At 35.5% G+C, this 16,727-nt stretch overlaps 1 pseudogene; it reads right to left on the reverse strand.

The window, feature by feature from the left end:
* Positions 1-348: 348 nt before the first annotated feature.
* Positions 349-16,388, reverse strand: LOC137734571 (cyclic nucleotide-gated ion channel 1-like; annotated as a pseudogene).
* Between the last annotated feature and the right edge of the window lie 339 nt (positions 16,389-16,727).

Consider the following 16,727-nt stretch of genomic DNA (forward strand, 5'->3'; position numbering starts at 1 on the left):
AGGGAGGACAGAGAAATAGAGACTGGAATCGATAAGGAGTTTGACTGGGAATGAGAGAGAGACAGGAATCGAGAGGTCTGGGAGGAAAAAAAAAAAGGGAAAGGGTGCGACGAAGAACTGAGACAAGAGGGAGAGAGTGGGACGGAAACGATAGGAAAAGATGGAGAAAAAGATAAGATCATAATAAAATATTAATAATTTATATATTAAATAATATAATATTAGAATTTGTTATTATCCAGCTTCTTAGTCCAACACTGCACCAAACGCTTCACTAAGTTAGTCCAGCTTAGTCTAGTCTAAGCCAGTCCGAGATAGTCCGGCGCAACAAACACCCCCTAAGTACCACTATCTCCTTCCTTGACGGAATGCTTTTGCTAACATAGAAGCTGCAATGTCCTCCTCCTCTTGAGAACCCTTCTTCGCCCACTGTATTGGGAATCTAGAGACTAAGGGCTTGTTTGGTATTGCTGTGTTTTGAAAAAAAAAACTGTTTCTACTGTGTTATGTAGGGGTGGTTCGGTATGGGATACCATACCGAAACTAGTATCCCGAATCCCAAACCGAAATTTTTCGGGATGAGAATTTGAAGACCAATCCCAAACCAAATTTTCAGGAATCCCAAATTTCGGGAATCCCGAAATATTTTGGGGATTTTGGGACAAATCGGGAATCCCAAATTGAAATATGAAATTATGAATTGTTCTTCAAATATATAATTCAAGAACACATTCATGAACTAGGAATTTCATTTCATTCACACTACCATTTAATTGAACACTGGCATGCTTGACTCTTTTTATCATAGTCAAAATTCAAATTAATTAAACTCTTTTTGCAATCTGTTGAGAGACAAAAGAATCAAGCCTTCTGAAATCATCAGCCATGGCAGCAGCAATAATAAAATCCACATGAATATCAAACAGAACATGAAAAATATGCAAGGTGTAGGGCATTCTAGGTTGCTGAGCATGAATTAGAAACTACTAGCATCAATTATAAAAGAATAATATATATATGTATAAATATATATATATATATAATAATTAATATTATATATTTTCGGTTTGGTATGGGATTCCCGAAATAGCGAGAAGCCAATCCCGAATCCCATACCAAAATTTTGGGATTGGTTCGGGATAGCATCCCGAAAATTTCGGGAATTTCGGTTTGGGAAATTTTTGGTTTGGGATCGGGATTTTTTTGGTTCGGTTCGGAATTTTCGGGAATTTTTTCCACCCCTAGTGTTATGAGAATAAGCAGTTGTGAAATAAAGCAACATAGTGTTTGGTAAACTTTTTTGTAAAAGTGCTTTTGGAAAAAAAGCAGTATGATAGTGTTTGGTAAACTTTTATGTAAAACAGTTGTGACTGTGTGAAATGACCAAAAAGAGTATAAAATGAGTATGATGTTAAATGTAAAATAATAATTATTTTATTTATTAATAGTCTCTTTATAAGTCTTCTATCTTTCTTTCATCCATCTTCATTTATTAATAATCTATGTAGAAGTCTCCTCCACTCCCCAATTTTCTGTCTTTATTTCTTTTTATTTTCTCTACTCCTTCTTCATCTTTTTTATTTTAATTTCCTCCTTCTTCTTCATCTAGCCGACATGACAAATGCATTCTACAGCTTACCAGCTCCATCCTCCGTCTTCAAATCCACCTTCTGCCACTCACCAGCTTCATCCTCCTATACCTTCGCTATTGAATCCAGCTTCTGCACCTCATCAGGCTCTCCAACATCCTCCCACTCATCTTTCAAATGAAGTTTCTGAAGCTCGTCGAGGACCGTATGATCGAGATCAGACGGTGCGAGATCAAAATCGAGAGAAGAAGGCAGAAACCCCTGGTCGGAATGAGCGTGGTTGATGCTAGGGGTTTCTAGATATGGGGGAACAAGAGAGATAGCTTCAACGATTGCCATTCTCCCTCTTGCAAAATCAGTTTGCGTAGAAGTTGGGCACGGAAAAAAAAGATGGTTTTTCAAAGATGAGTTTTGCAGCTTTGTGTTTTTGGCTTTTTTTTTCACCTAAAACTGTGAAAAAAAACTGAATTTGAATGTTTACCAAACACAAAAAAGCTCCCAACTTTTTTTTATACCCATGTTTTTTATAATTACTTCAAGTACCAAACTAGTGCTTAGAGTTTCCAAGTCCTTGGCCAATAGCACAAATGCTTCTACTTGTGTCAGACTTTTGACATGTTTGCTGGAGACTGGAAGTTCCGTGAAATAGTCTGATGGCCGATCAAAAAGCTTTTTCCCGTAAAAGTGACCTTTCTCGAGGCGCTCGATGGCCATTGATGAGATTCCTTGCCCAACTTGACTATCACTCGACCTGTAGGTCCACATTGTCCCATCGATAATGAACACAATGCAATCCAGTGGATCTCCCACTCGAAAAATGAAGCTGTTCTCACCGTACGTCACTGGCCTCAGACAGTCGCACATTAATGTCAACACTCTTTCATTCATGTCTTTAAGCTTATCTACCTATACACATGCGCGCGAACGCACAGACATATATCATCAGAACAACGTTGCAGTGAAAATGGATGCAATTAATAGACGGAGAGAGGTCAAGTTTTGAAGAACATACTGTTCTAAGTGTCTTCATGAAAAGAAAGCGTTTTATCGATTTTTGGGTTTGCCAGGGAAGAATAAGGAATGGCTTGTGGACATCAGTATCTTTGTCGTTGTTCAACGTTTCCTCGATGATATTCGTGATTTCGTTCTGGATATCATCAGGGAAATTATTTTCTTATATCCACTTGACTACGTCTAGCATCTTCAACCGATTCTTCCGTCTCGTCTCCTCGTCTTCCATTGCTTTTTGTCTCCTCTCCTCGTTTTTGTAGTTTGCATCTGCATAAAAGTCTCTCTCCACAAATCAAACAACTACTTAATATACTCGAAGATTGTTGTTAATTAAAGTACAGAGAGATTCATCATACCAACCTGCACGTTTCCAATGAGATATAGAAACAGTAACAAACCAACGACAGAAATGAGAATCGCAAACAAGTTTTCTCACACATACTTACTTGTTGTCAGATTCGTCCCAAAATTACTGCAAAATATTATACAATGTTGCAGAATTAGATGACCCCCAAAAAAAACTTCGTTGCATATTTTCTAAAAATTTTTGATTGTCAATGGATATACTAGGAACCTTAGATTTCGCAAGCCCCACCAGAAAGAGTAAAAGAACTTCTTTCCGAACTTTATATGCTATGAGTTATGACTTTTAAGGGAATCGAGAAATATTCCCAAATTAAATGGTGGTAAGACACCATGTGAAGTATCTAACGGGCAATTGCCCGTTTAAAAATGTTATATTTCTTGAAGTATTTTAGAAAGTATTCATACATCCAATAGGATCTGGACTATTTTTGGCACATGCTTTTTGCCAGCATGTTGTCTCTTGTTGAATAGGAAAGAAACGCTAAAAAGCTCTAAGTATCTACAAAAGTAACAAATTCGTAAGCAAATAATTTATCAATAAAGGAATATGTAATGCATTAAGGAAAAATTTTGTTTTGAGACAAGTTCTACATCTAAATCGTTTCTCCCCAATTGTCATCGGCTTTCCGACCAATTTTTGGTGTGGTCTGGGTGCAATCTTTGTTCGGATCATCGTAAAAAAAAATATTTGATTTTCGTAATGTTTTCCATTATTCCTAATGTTTTAACAGCTTTGTTTATTGTTGAGTTTTTTTGGTTAATCGACTTTTCTTTTCATTAGTTTTTCATTTGTTTAAAATCAAACATCTCAAATAATATATCCATTTCTGCATTCACTCTGTCACAATGTTGTTCTAGCATCTATTTGAGTTTTTTCAGGTTTTCCATTAAACTACAATATCAGTATTTGATTTTCGTATTTGATGAACTGTTGACCTCCCATTGGTTCTATTATAGAAACTTGCACCATTTTCACAGGTTCTGTATAACAAACATATCTATCTGTATTTTTTTTATTTGATCGAATTGTTCTATTTTCAGATTTGTAGGCAATGATCTTTTACCAATTGTCTAGGAGCTTCCATAGGACCTGCTCTGTGATGTTCCTTCTTGGTAACCTCCATTGGGGATCAAAAGACTGCAGACCACAATGTAAGTCTCAAAAAGGTTTCAGAAATTTTAAATCCTTTCATCACATGGTTTTCAATGTAGATAATGACTGTCTTCTTTTGACTTGGTCTAGAATACATGACAAATCCCTTCCCTGATCACTGAGGGGTTTACGTCAATATCTAAAAGTATTAGTCAAGACGTTCCCATCACAGATCTACCCTGTTCACATTTAACAATTCCTCTGTTTTTAAAGTCTTCTTTCATTTAGCTAAAGCATGTGAGACAAGTACATCTTTGGTAGGAACATCTTTGTTTATACTTTTAGTCATCCATTTTAAACCCCTCACTGATCAGCACAGTCATTAGCCATGTATTATGACTAAGCCAATACAAGAAAGTCTTTACCTACAGATTCGTAACAGTTGATTCTGAGAAGGAATAATGGAAATGATGATCGTTTGTCCGAATTATGCAAGTTGAAATAACTAAGCAACTTATACCTCTGTACTATAGAGAAACAACGAACTAAATGTATCTGATCCATTTTTGTGTACCGTCTCCTTCTATTAACAATATTATTATTCAATTTCATTAAACAATGCTTTAGTTATAGATCAAAAAAAATTTTTTTTTTCCAAATATGCATCAGTATAAGATTTTCGATTAGAAACCAACATGATTACTTTAGTGATAAGATTGAAACTATACAATTACTATTTGCTAAATATTACTTCTGATATATGAGGTTCCTAAAGAAAAATGCTAAAGCATATTGTTAGCCTAGATTTATATTTCTTATTACTTTCGTGCAGTGTTTGATTCCTAACTTTCCAGTTCTGAAAACAATTTCATACATACAAATTTATTCCTGCTTACTGTTATTTTACAGCACAACCAGTTTTTGTGTAAAGCATTGCCTCCAATCATCATTCATTTCAAGGTACACCATTCTAGCACCATCTTTTATTTGCTTTGATAAAATTATTTGTCAGCTGTTTAAGTTATTAACAAGAACAATATTATTTCTACCCTTAGTTAAATATTAAATACCTAAACACTTTCATCCGTGATAACTGTCATTTTGCACACTTAACAACCTTCACAAACTCACATTTGAATCAACATTTTTTTACACCCCACAACACAAATTTAACCTTTGGATTACAAATACATTGTTTCTTACAATTGCTCCATTACCAAAACAAGGCTGGACCATCTGTTATTTTGTTACTTTTATTCCTTCCTGGAAATACGATGAATTCACATACATGTGTTGTAGAACTTTCTGCAAATTTCATGCATACACTTTTAAAACCTGCGGCAACGCACGGGCACAATTACTAGTATATACTAAAACTCAACCGGGGTGGTCACTGTGGATGACCTGTGCGCGGACGACTTTGCCCATGGCTTTTTCCTCTGTTTTCCTTGCTGTTTCCACATTTGTACAGTCGAATGGTAGTTTTGGCCATTCGATCCACGCGTCCATCATCGACCCACCCTCTATTTGGGTTGCATCTTCTGGATTTTTCCCTTTGTTTCCGCTGGTTTCTCACAGACCTCTCTTCTATTGTTTTCGAACTCGCCCTCTCTCGCTATCGGCTTTTGGTGCCTCGCGGATTCTGACTGCCTCCACACCCGTGAAATCATAGAAATCATCATCGATCAAGCCTCTATTTTGATTGTAGCCTCTCAATTTTTGTCTTGGTCTCACTGATTCCAGCTGTGCCCGCACCCTTCAAAACTTAAGATACCAGTTCAAATCAATATTTTGAAGCTTGGCTCAATTTTCTCTGGCTTAATTCTCCTTGTTTTTCACAAGATCTGGTTGTTGAGGTTCGCAAACAAAAACCTTCTTTGCAAATGGATTTCCTTACTTTCATCGATTATTTTGTCTTTCTTGTATGTTGGTTATTTTATTTTTTATTTTTTAATATTAATTTTGGTCCTGGGATTTTTGTTCTTCATTTTACTTGGATTTTGAGATTTTGTTTCTGTTCTATTTAGTTTTTTGTTTTCCTCTGCTGAAATTACATTTGGTTAAATTTTGTCAATTTCTTTTTGTGTGCGTAGAAAATTTTAGCGTTGTTTTTGTGGCTATTATATGATTGGCTGACAAATAGTGTCTTTAGCACTACCTTCTTTCTCACTAAGCCCTAGCTGAACCCCTCCTCCATCGCCGCTAACCTGCACCCTCCACTGCCCACACTTCGAATCGTAACTCTCAGCTCAAATCCCTTTTAGTTTATTTTCTCATAATTATTGTTCGACCTGATTTAAATTTTTTTTTCTGTTCGATGTACAATCAGGTGCTCCGGGTGTACACATGAGTTCAATCTCCACCGTCCAGTCATTGTCGATGAGGCGACGGAGTTCTTCAAGATAGTTGGAGTCTCATATTTCACTTTTGACAGTTGCAAATTGGTGCTTTACTTAACTTCTTTTTCCCCTTAATTTCGTTAAGGGTAAATTACATTTTCATACTTCAGGTTTATGGCATATTTCAATTCCTTACAACATCTTCAAAACATTTCACTTTCATACCTTAAGTACTATTTTATTTCAAAATAATACATCCGTCACATTTTCCATCCATTGATCCGTTAAGTGCTGACGTGGCTGCTAAATATTTGCCACGTGATAAAAAAAAAAAAAAATTAATTAAAAAAAAAACCTGAAAAAAAAAAATAAAAAAAACCAAAAACAAAAGCTAAACCCGCAACCCCCATCCCTCCTTACCCCCCAACATGCAACCCAGAAGAAGAGGAGAGGGGAAAAAAAAAAAAAAACCCATCTTTCATCTTCCTCCCCCTCTCGTCTTCCCCAAACCCACCGTGCACCCACCATCCACCTCCTCCTCCACACCCACTACCTGCAACCCAGAAAAAAAAAAAAAACAAAAAACCCAGAAAAGAAAAGAAAAAAAAAACTCTCCATTTCCATACAACCCAGATCCCGTCTTCCCCAATGAGTGTGGATTTAAGGAGTGGGGTGTGTGTAGAGGAGAGAAGAGGGTGCGTGCGAGGGTGGGTGCGCTGGTTTTTTTTTTCTTTTTCTTCTTTCTGGGTTGCAGGTTGGGCTCAGGTTGGAAGGGGGAAGATGGGAAGATGGGTGCACGGAGGAGGTGGAGGATGGGTGCGGAGGAGGAGGTGGAGGATGGGTGTGAACGACGGATGGAAGATGATGAGGCTCCGACACCGCCAGGGGGGGTGGGGTTGGGGTGATGGGATCTAGTTTTCTAACCTTTTTCTTTTTTTCTTTTTTTTGGTTGAAGATTTAGGTTTTTTTTAAAAAAAAAAAATTAAAAAAATTATTTTTTTTGCCACGTGGCATATATGTGACATCCACGTCAGCACTTAACGGATCAATGGATGGAAAATGTAACAGAGGTATTATTTTGAAATAAAATAGTACTTATGGTATGAAAATGAAATGTTTTGAAAATGTTGTAAGGAATTGAAATAGCCCCCAAACCTGAGGTATGAAAATGTAATTTACCTTTTTGTTAAGTTTAGGCCTTTTCTTAAAATTTAAATAAAAAGAAATATCTTTCCGGTATTGGTTAGTTTTGATCTTGATATTATCTGGGTTTGGTGTTAGTGGGGATGGCGGTGTCGCGCAAAGTTAGCTGTTCGTGGCTCACCGGAAAACCCCCTGATTGGGCTTTATTAGGAGGTAATTCATAATGTAGTAGATTTTCCTCAATGCAAAGGTCCCAATCCTAATGACTTTATATTTGATATTTAATCCTTGGTTTAGTGTTAAATTCTATATTTTTAGTTTACTTTGTGTTTTCTTTTCTGTTTTTGCAGCTCATCATCCAAGTATAAATGCTGTTGTGGAGCTACTTAAAGAAGGTCCCTTTTCGGTTATTAAAACTCAATGTTACCTGCTTTCATTTCCAGTTTTTCAGTCTTCTATTTGTTTGCTTGCTGCAATTATTTAACTTATGTTGCTATAATATTTGTTTCCTTCTGTTTTGTCCTCTGCATTAACTACCATTTGGATCATGTAAATGACAACTTTCATGTATATTTCGAATAATGAGCAGTTTATTGCTTTTAATCTTTTGATCACTGTATATCTTGCTAATTTACCTTATCAAACAACGTACATGTAAACATTGATATATAAAACTTATTTATAAGTTAATAGTATGGTTTCTTTACTTTTGAGTTTGGTTGAACAACAGCATTTTCTACTTTCTAGAGTTCATCCTGTTTATTTTAGCCCATGCCAACTCACTCCACTTTGTTCGAAGCTCTTCAATTTTTTCGCACAAATTGTTCAAAAATTCCTGTTCTCAAACATCTTAGATCCCTCACTCACCCTTCTGGCATCGACGCCCCAAAGGTATATTTCTCTCATTGCTTTCAGAATTCAGTATATATATAAATATATATATATGTATATATATAAATTATATATATATATATATGCTGACAAGTATGAATGTGACATCCCACATCGCCCAGGGGAGTGATCTTTAAATGTATATTCCCATCCCTACTTAGCACGAGGCCCTTTGGGAGCTCACTGGCTTCGGGTTCCGTAGGAACTCCGAAGTTAAGCGAGAAGGGGGCTAGAGCAATCCCATGATGGGTGACCCACTGGGAAGTTGCTCGTGAGTTCCCAAAAAAAAAAACCGTGAGGGAATGGTAAGCCCAAAGCGGACAATATCGTGCTACGGTGGTGGAGCGGGCCCGGGAAGTGATCCTCCACGGGCAGGGATGCGACAATTTGGTATCAGAGCCTAACCCTGGTCGTGGTGTGCCGACGAGGACGTCTAGCCCCTAAGGGGGGTGGATTGTGACATCCCACATCGCCCAGGGGTGTGATCCTTAAATGTATATTCCCATCCTTACCTAGTACGAGGCCTTTTGGGAGCTCACTGGCTTCGGGTTCCGTGGGAACTCCGAAGTTAAGCGAGAAGGGGGCTAGAGCAATCCCATGATGGGTGACCCACTGGGAAGTTGCTCGTGAGTTCCCAAAAACAAAACCGTGAGGGAATGGTAAGCCCAAAGCGGACAATATCGTGCTACGGTTGTGGAGCGGACCCGGGAAGTGATCCGCCCCGAGCCGGGATGTGACAAAGAAGACATTCACATATGGTAGAACTAAAAGGACGGTGATAGATTGTAAGGTGATTGAGGTTTGTGCAGGCAATTACTATAAATACAAATGGATGGTGCTCACAAATTACTGAAACTTCAAGGAAAAAAAGAAGACCAGATCCCAATTCACTTCAATCGTCAAACATCTTGATCCGTTCCAGCTTTTTCTCTTCCTTGGTATGCATTATTCCTCCCTCTCCTTTTATTTTTTTTCGTTTAATTATTTATGAGATGTGGGAAGCTGAATTTCCGTAATTATAGTGTTGTTGGAACCTTAATTTGGGATGCATATAAGCCAAAAGTCTTACATATTTGGGTGATTTTCTCCTTTTTCGTTTAATTGATATGCATGATCTGGCGAAAGCTGGAAAGACCTGACATGGATAATGTCACCACCATCTTCAAGCACCTTGATTAGAATGGTTATTCATCTCTCCGATTTATTCTTATTTATTCTCTCCAACCTTTTGTCTAATTTTATTTTTCATTTTTTGTGATTTACTGCAGGAGTTAGAATGAGCTTTTCATATAACATGGATGATGAGTACAAGAAACTCATCCAGAGAATAAATCCACCAAGGTATATGCAAAAATCATACATTGGGTTCATCTAGAAGTATGAATTTTCTTTTGGGAATACAACTTTGATGCAATAATTTATGTCATGTTTGTAAGATATCGTATGGATTTTTTTACCTACATGGTGGTCAACGGTTGATGTCATTTTGGAGAACTGAGATCAGCATACAGCATAGCATCAGTATATTTTTCACAAGCAGATGTTGAAATTGTACACATCACATTAGGCAAATTTCAATCGTTTTTGCTTCCATTTCAGTGCTTTTCTAATTTATATTTCATGCTGAAGTTTGATTGAACTTTATTTGCGTATTTGATTATAGGATTTCTCAAGTTGGATTACCACTTGGGTAATCAGGAAAAAATGGATTTGGTCTCTGGTTACAAGGTGACTTCACCTCTCTTTCTCCAAAACTCAATTTTGAAGTTACTGTGCATATTCTTACAATGAAATTTATTGCAAAATAATGTAAATTTTTCCTTTTTTAGAAACAGCTCGAGTTAGGAGCAAGTCTGGTGAATACCTAAGAGCAAGACTCACGATAAACTTTTTCTCTTCAGGTTACTATTCCATCTTTTTCTTGCAAGTCTAATAATGTTGAGAAGAATGTTTAATTTAGTTTATCTTTCATGTAATTACAAATTTGATAAATCTTTTTTCCTGCTTTTTTAATCTCATTTTATTTCTTTTGTCCCACAAGATTATTCATAGTCGTCAATAGTCCAAATGAACACCTAACAACAAGTCTCACGACAAACTTTTTCTTACCATTACTTCTTTTTGTTACACGTCTAATAATGTTGAGAAAAATGTTTAATTTAGTTTAAATCTTCTTATTTTGATGATTCGCTTTTCCACTACTTTCTCAAACTTGGAGTTGGTTTGATAGTATTTGGGTTTTAAACATTCATATAAAAGTACCTCATTATAGTCATGGAGTCATTGATCTATTAATTCTTATTCTGTTAAGAGTTTAGTACTAAAAGTTAGGAGTTTATTCCATTGATCAAGTCATTGATATACTAACTTTTATTCTCTTGAGGGTTGACATTAACTCTTCTCATCTTTGGTGCAGTTATCCACTTACAAGAAACATTTTCCATGACTCCCCCTAGTGTCAGAATAAGTTAAAGGTAAGGTTCACCAAATCATACTATTTTCGTTGCTATTTATTTCCTTGCTAAACACGATGAAGCGAATTCTCTTCATTTTCATTCTTGCATGTAAATTTGCAAGTCAGTTTATGGTAAATAATACTCAATTTTCGTTGTCTTCGATTCCACTGAGTTGCAGTTTTATCATCTATATGTAAAACCCATTTAGACTCTCAATTTTTGTGTGGTAAAAATTAAACTGAAGCATTATGTACATCCAAGATTGAAGGAGAAATTCAAGTTAAATTAAATGGACACCCAATACTAGAGGTGTTGTTGGCAAAGTTGTAACCATGTCAGTAATCGATTTTATACATAGAGTGAAATGCAAGACTAACCCAATAGGTATCATAAAATAATGTGGAACTACTTCTTTCTCTCTCAGTACTCAAGAAATTCCTCACTTGGCCAAAAATGATTATCCCCCATGATCAACTTACCATGTTTGAATATTTTGTTCGTTCAATTTCAACTGTATTTCTTTTTAATATGAGAATATCTTAGTAACTTATCCTTTTTTTCTCTCCTCTAGGGGTACAATAGTTCCATCTGATGATGGACGCTATTTTTCAAAGGATGTTGTGGAATTTCAAGATTAAAAACCGCTTGCTTTCGACTTTTTGAACAAATTACCTTCGTAAGGTATCAAAACAATAAATTTTTTATAGCAAATAAAATTCTTTTCTTTGTTATGGTAATTTTGTTAGATTAGTCAATGTTACACCGATACTAACTCAAGTTTATACATTGCTAGAACGTTAATTTGTAATCTCGTAGCAACGCGGGCATTACTATCTAGCTTTTATATACTAAAACCGGGTGGATGGCTACTGTTCATTAACCGTGCTCCACCGGTTTTGTCCCTCGCTTGCTGAGCAATTTTTTACCCTTTTTCTGTAATTATGCAGTGAGTTGACTATTTTGCCCTTTCTTCTTTCTGGTGCCGCTCTACATCATCTGCGGTTCTTTGCTTCTCAAAACCCACGCACATTTTTTAATTATTTTTTCCCTAGAACAATTATTTTTATAATTTTTTTCCTCAAAGTAGGTGAAATGGCACAATAAACAATAACACTTTATACCTTTGTGGCACAACAAACAGTAAAAACTTATAAAAGACAAAAACAAAATATTAAAAAAATGTGATAAAAATGCGGGTGGCCAGAGAAAAAATATTAAAACAAAGTGAGTTGGCGCAACAAACAATAAAAATTTATGTCATTGCTCTTCTTTCCCGACTTTTCGTTGTTGGTTGTGTTGTAGATAAAGTAGTCATCAACTGGTTCTTTCCCGGCTTTTCAACGTGTTAAAGCCTCATTCTGTTGTAGATAAAGTAGTCATCAACTGATAAAAAAGCTACTGTTCATTAACGGTTCCTATCCGGTTTTGTCCCTCATTCTCTTCATCGTTTTTCAGTTTGGTGAGATTGTACGGTGAATTGCAGGATTGGCCACTTCTGCCTGGAAGGAGGCTTCAGAAGTTCTGAAACCTTACTTTTTCTTCCATGCTTCCATTTGTCAGGATTTCTATTTGCTTCCAGTGGCTTCCAATTGCTTCCATTTGCTTCATCTCTCCTGGAATGATTAAAAAAAAAAAAGAAAAAAAAAAAAACCTGCGTTCATCCAACCCTAGAATTGTGTATCTCTGTGAAGCTAGATTTGTACACGTTTTTTCTGTTGTTTTGCAAGGAACCAGAGCCTTTCCATGCTCGAGCTCCACAGGTATGGCACCACTCTTTTACATGTTTTTGCTTTGATTCGAGTTTTTTTCCAAGGCCGACGTGGCGATTCTCTGCGAGGATTGCAATGGGAGAGGGTGGCTGCTCTGTGATTTTTGCAAAGGGCAGAAAACAAATGTGAAATCCGAGACCAATCGAATCTACGGCCGATGCCCATCTTGCGGAACTGTGAGTTTTGAACTCCTCGTCACAAGAGAAAGCCCAATGACTTTTTGTTTCAGAGGTTTGATTTTTATGGAATTTGAAGTGGAAGAATTGGTGCTTAATTTTTAGGTTTTTTTTTATAAACATAAATTAATGTGTTATAGGCTATTTCCGAATAATGAAGGACGAGCTTTATTTGGAAGTAGAAGTCAAGGTAATTGTTTGCTCCCAATCCTCATCCTCTCTTCAGGTTTTTTCTTTTTAAAGTAATTTTTCCACCCCTTAAGTTTGTAGGTTGATCCTGTTGTTTCATTTTGTGAAACAGCCTTTGTCAATCAAATGCTTTGCTGAAACATCCAATAAGAAGAATAAAATAACTATGGTAAGGAGCAACCTAATTTCAGAAATCTTTTGTGGATTGCAGGGCCATTGGAGAGAGGACTTGCTGAGGACATTGAGAATGTATATAAGCTACAGTGTTCGTTTCTGCAATGCAGGTTGAGTATGATTTCCTAGATTTGATTTGTGCCTTCCATCGTGTTAAGTCGGTTAAATGTACTATTTGGATTTTGGGGTTGAATAATGCCATCTGAATCTCGGGTTTAAAATTTTTGTAGCCTTGAGTTGAACTTGATCCAGAGCTAATGCAAATGGCTTTTTATTATTCCTATATATAAATTATGACTGTTGAATTTTTTTTTTCATTTATTGATATCATAGTTTGTCATTGTCTGTCCGATTCATTCATGTAAAGTATTACTGCTAACACGATGGAAAATGAGCTCTTATCGGATATTCTATGTTCAAGTAATTATACAATGTCTTTTCTGGAAGTTACATAAACTTAGACAGCTTTGTAAAAATATTTGCTCCATTTTCTACTTAATGTTTATCTTAGTCTGTGGTTATTTGTATGTTAAAAATATGGTCGATGGTTATATTTTTACTCCCGCAACTATGTGCGGATAAAATTTACCAGTCATAAATGCTAAAACTCAGTTTTCCCTATAACACTGTTCATCACAGTGTACGGACGGAAATGCCCCTGGTTTTTTCTTTGATTTGCCATTTTGCTGCCTGTTTTTCTTCACTTTACCCATTTATGTTTGATTTTGTCTCTTGCAAGCTTTTGCTTCTCTCTGTTTTCGTCTCGCTTTCTCCGTGCTTGATTCCGAGTTCGATCCTCTGTTTTTTTGGGGTAAAAAATTAGGTTACATCGTTTTATCCTGATTTTGCAATCGTCGGGGAAAAAATTTCACGGTCTTGGTCTCTGTTATCATTTCACGGGCTTTTTGGCGAATTTTTGTCGCTTTAGCGGCAGAGCGGTTTGAGATTATTGTCCAAGAAGTCGAATTCGAGTCAGGTATGTTCTGAAACAGCTGTATGTAAGTTTGTGTTTCTGATTTCTGTTGTTTGGAGGAAACCCTAGCAATTTCGTTTTGTGGTGAGTTGTGTTGTTCCTTTTTACAATTTCTGTCTTCTATCATTTTCTATTATGTAATTAAAATGTCATGTCCTACTGAAAAAATGATATCACCGTTGATGACCCGCAACATCGGGCATCAGTGCTAGTTATATCTATTGCGTTGATCAATCTGTTATGATATCATAATCATACTTATATTTTGAGAGAGCAGATTACGAACAAGATATTTGGTTTATCATTTTTGAGTGTTGCAAAAATAGAGGAAATAAAACATTCTACCATAAATAGGTACATCAATTAAGATATTTGGTTTATATCATTTATGATTTTTTTTTTAGCAATTTAACAATATTTTAGTGGCCCTTACCACTACAATTTAATTGATGATTTTGCAGCAAAAAACATGAAGAATTATCTCTAAGTGAAACTTCAATGTACTTTTTGAAGGTTTTAGTTTCTTAAGATTGAATTGATTGTTAGTGATGGTTTTTTCTTTTTTTTTTTTCAAAGCTTTCTTTACTTATTATGTAATGATATTTGAAAATTAGCATGAATATTAAAGTTTGTTTCACTTTTAGTTATTGCTTTCTAGCATATTGTAAAAAAATAAATTTGGAGGACTATCTCAAGAAGACTCCCTTTATAAATAACTTACGAAATTGTAGTTTTCTTTAAATTTACAAACAAAAGAAAGAAGCATTCCAGATTCTTAAATCTAAATTGGCTGCTGATCCTGAAAAAGTGGGTAGTGCTGTCTTATGTACTGTCTATTTGCACTTTATTTGTACAATCTTTTTAATAGAGGTAGGATCTACGAATACATATGAGTTTGAGATAGTACAAATAATTGAACAAATAGATAATAAGTAAAACTAATGAAAATGGTTTAAAAGGAAGGAAAATGCACGACAGATGCTGAGCTTATAAAACTAAAGGTATTCTAAACTCCATCTTAAATCTTTTTATATGATGTCTATTAACTAATATGCCTGAAGAATGCTTTCATTGTTTTATTTGTCTTTAACTAATAACAGTTCTTCCAGGTTTTTTATATTATATTAACATTAGTCTTTTTCATTAAAGTTCAAGCCATTTTTAATAAATAAAATTATTAGAATTTTTTTTTTTTTGGTTAAGATTCAAAGTTTTGAAATCTTTTTTATTAATATTCCATACAAAACATTATAATGAAATGACAAGCGAAACAACTTACGTGACTGGCAAGCACATAGAGAACGAAATTGAATAGAACTTTAACCCAAATTCCAACAGTATGTTGAAGTTCTTTGGATAACTGGTGAATTTGATATATCCTTGGTAGATAATGACCAAGAATGAAGATATTCATAAACTTTCTATGTTCCACGTATCCAACACCTCTTATATGGTAAAAAGTAAATACTATTAGCAGCTAGAGAAGAGAAATAAAAAGGAGTTAGAATTTCCCTAATTACATCTAGCTGGTTGAGAATAGCTGCACAAAAAAAATTAGAGTTGAGTTTCCCTTACTTGTGGGACGGGAAGAAGAGCTAGAAAATCATTTATGATGGAGAAATTGAACACTGAATTTCCTACCCAAATTTCTGGTATTTGGTTCTCCCAAAAAAAAAAATTCTGGTATTTGCAGCCACATTAGCCCTCAACCTTTTTTTGCATTAAAAAATTAACACTGATGTAAACTTTAACTATAGAAGGCACAACGAAAATGATATCAGTGAGTGATCGCAGCACAAGAACAGTAGTTCTCAGCCTTTTGTCCATTTGAAAGCACTTGTTATCTTGATCAATGCTTAAAATGTACAAGAACAGAGGATCTAGTAAGACGGCAAACACACATGACACTACAAATATCGTACTCCACATGGGAAGTAATTTCCCCTTTTCGTCACACATTCCCTCTAGTAGGGCATATAATGCCATTGTAATCGCTGATTTGCGATGTCCTGCAACATATCTTGAAACGACACAAAAAGAACAAATTGCACCCATCAGAATCATGAAGAAACATAAAAAGATCCGGTAGGATGTTGTTATGAGCTTTCTTTACTGTGAAGCATACATAAGGCAGAGGGGGCGTTGAGGGGGAGCGAAAGGTGCAATCGCACAGGACCTCAAATTTGAAGGGCCCCCAAAAAATTTTGCCATCTAAATTTATATATAATAATGCTACTATATGTAGTAAAAAAAATTGCTTTTATAAGCATAAAATCTAATTGTGCACTCCTTATAAGTGTAAATATTTTTCTAAATTTATAAATTTGGAGTGCATAATGAGATATTTGAAGTGCCGATATAACAATACCCTAAAAAACGATTTTTTTTCCTCCAATTTATTACATAATAATGTTATATATTCAAGTGAAACTTTGAAGTTAGTGTTTTTTAAGCTTTTTTTTTTTTTTTTCCTTATTTGGTTGTTTAAGTTTGAAGTGCTTTTGATTATTTAGTGAAAGCTATGCTTGTAAGTCTTTTTACTTGTTATTGAATGATAT

Source organism: Pyrus communis, chromosome 5 (assembly GCF_963583255.1).
Source record: "Pyrus communis chromosome 5, drPyrComm1.1, whole genome shotgun sequence".
In the NCBI taxonomy this organism is placed as follows: Eukaryota; Viridiplantae; Streptophyta; class Magnoliopsida; order Rosales; family Rosaceae; genus Pyrus; species Pyrus communis.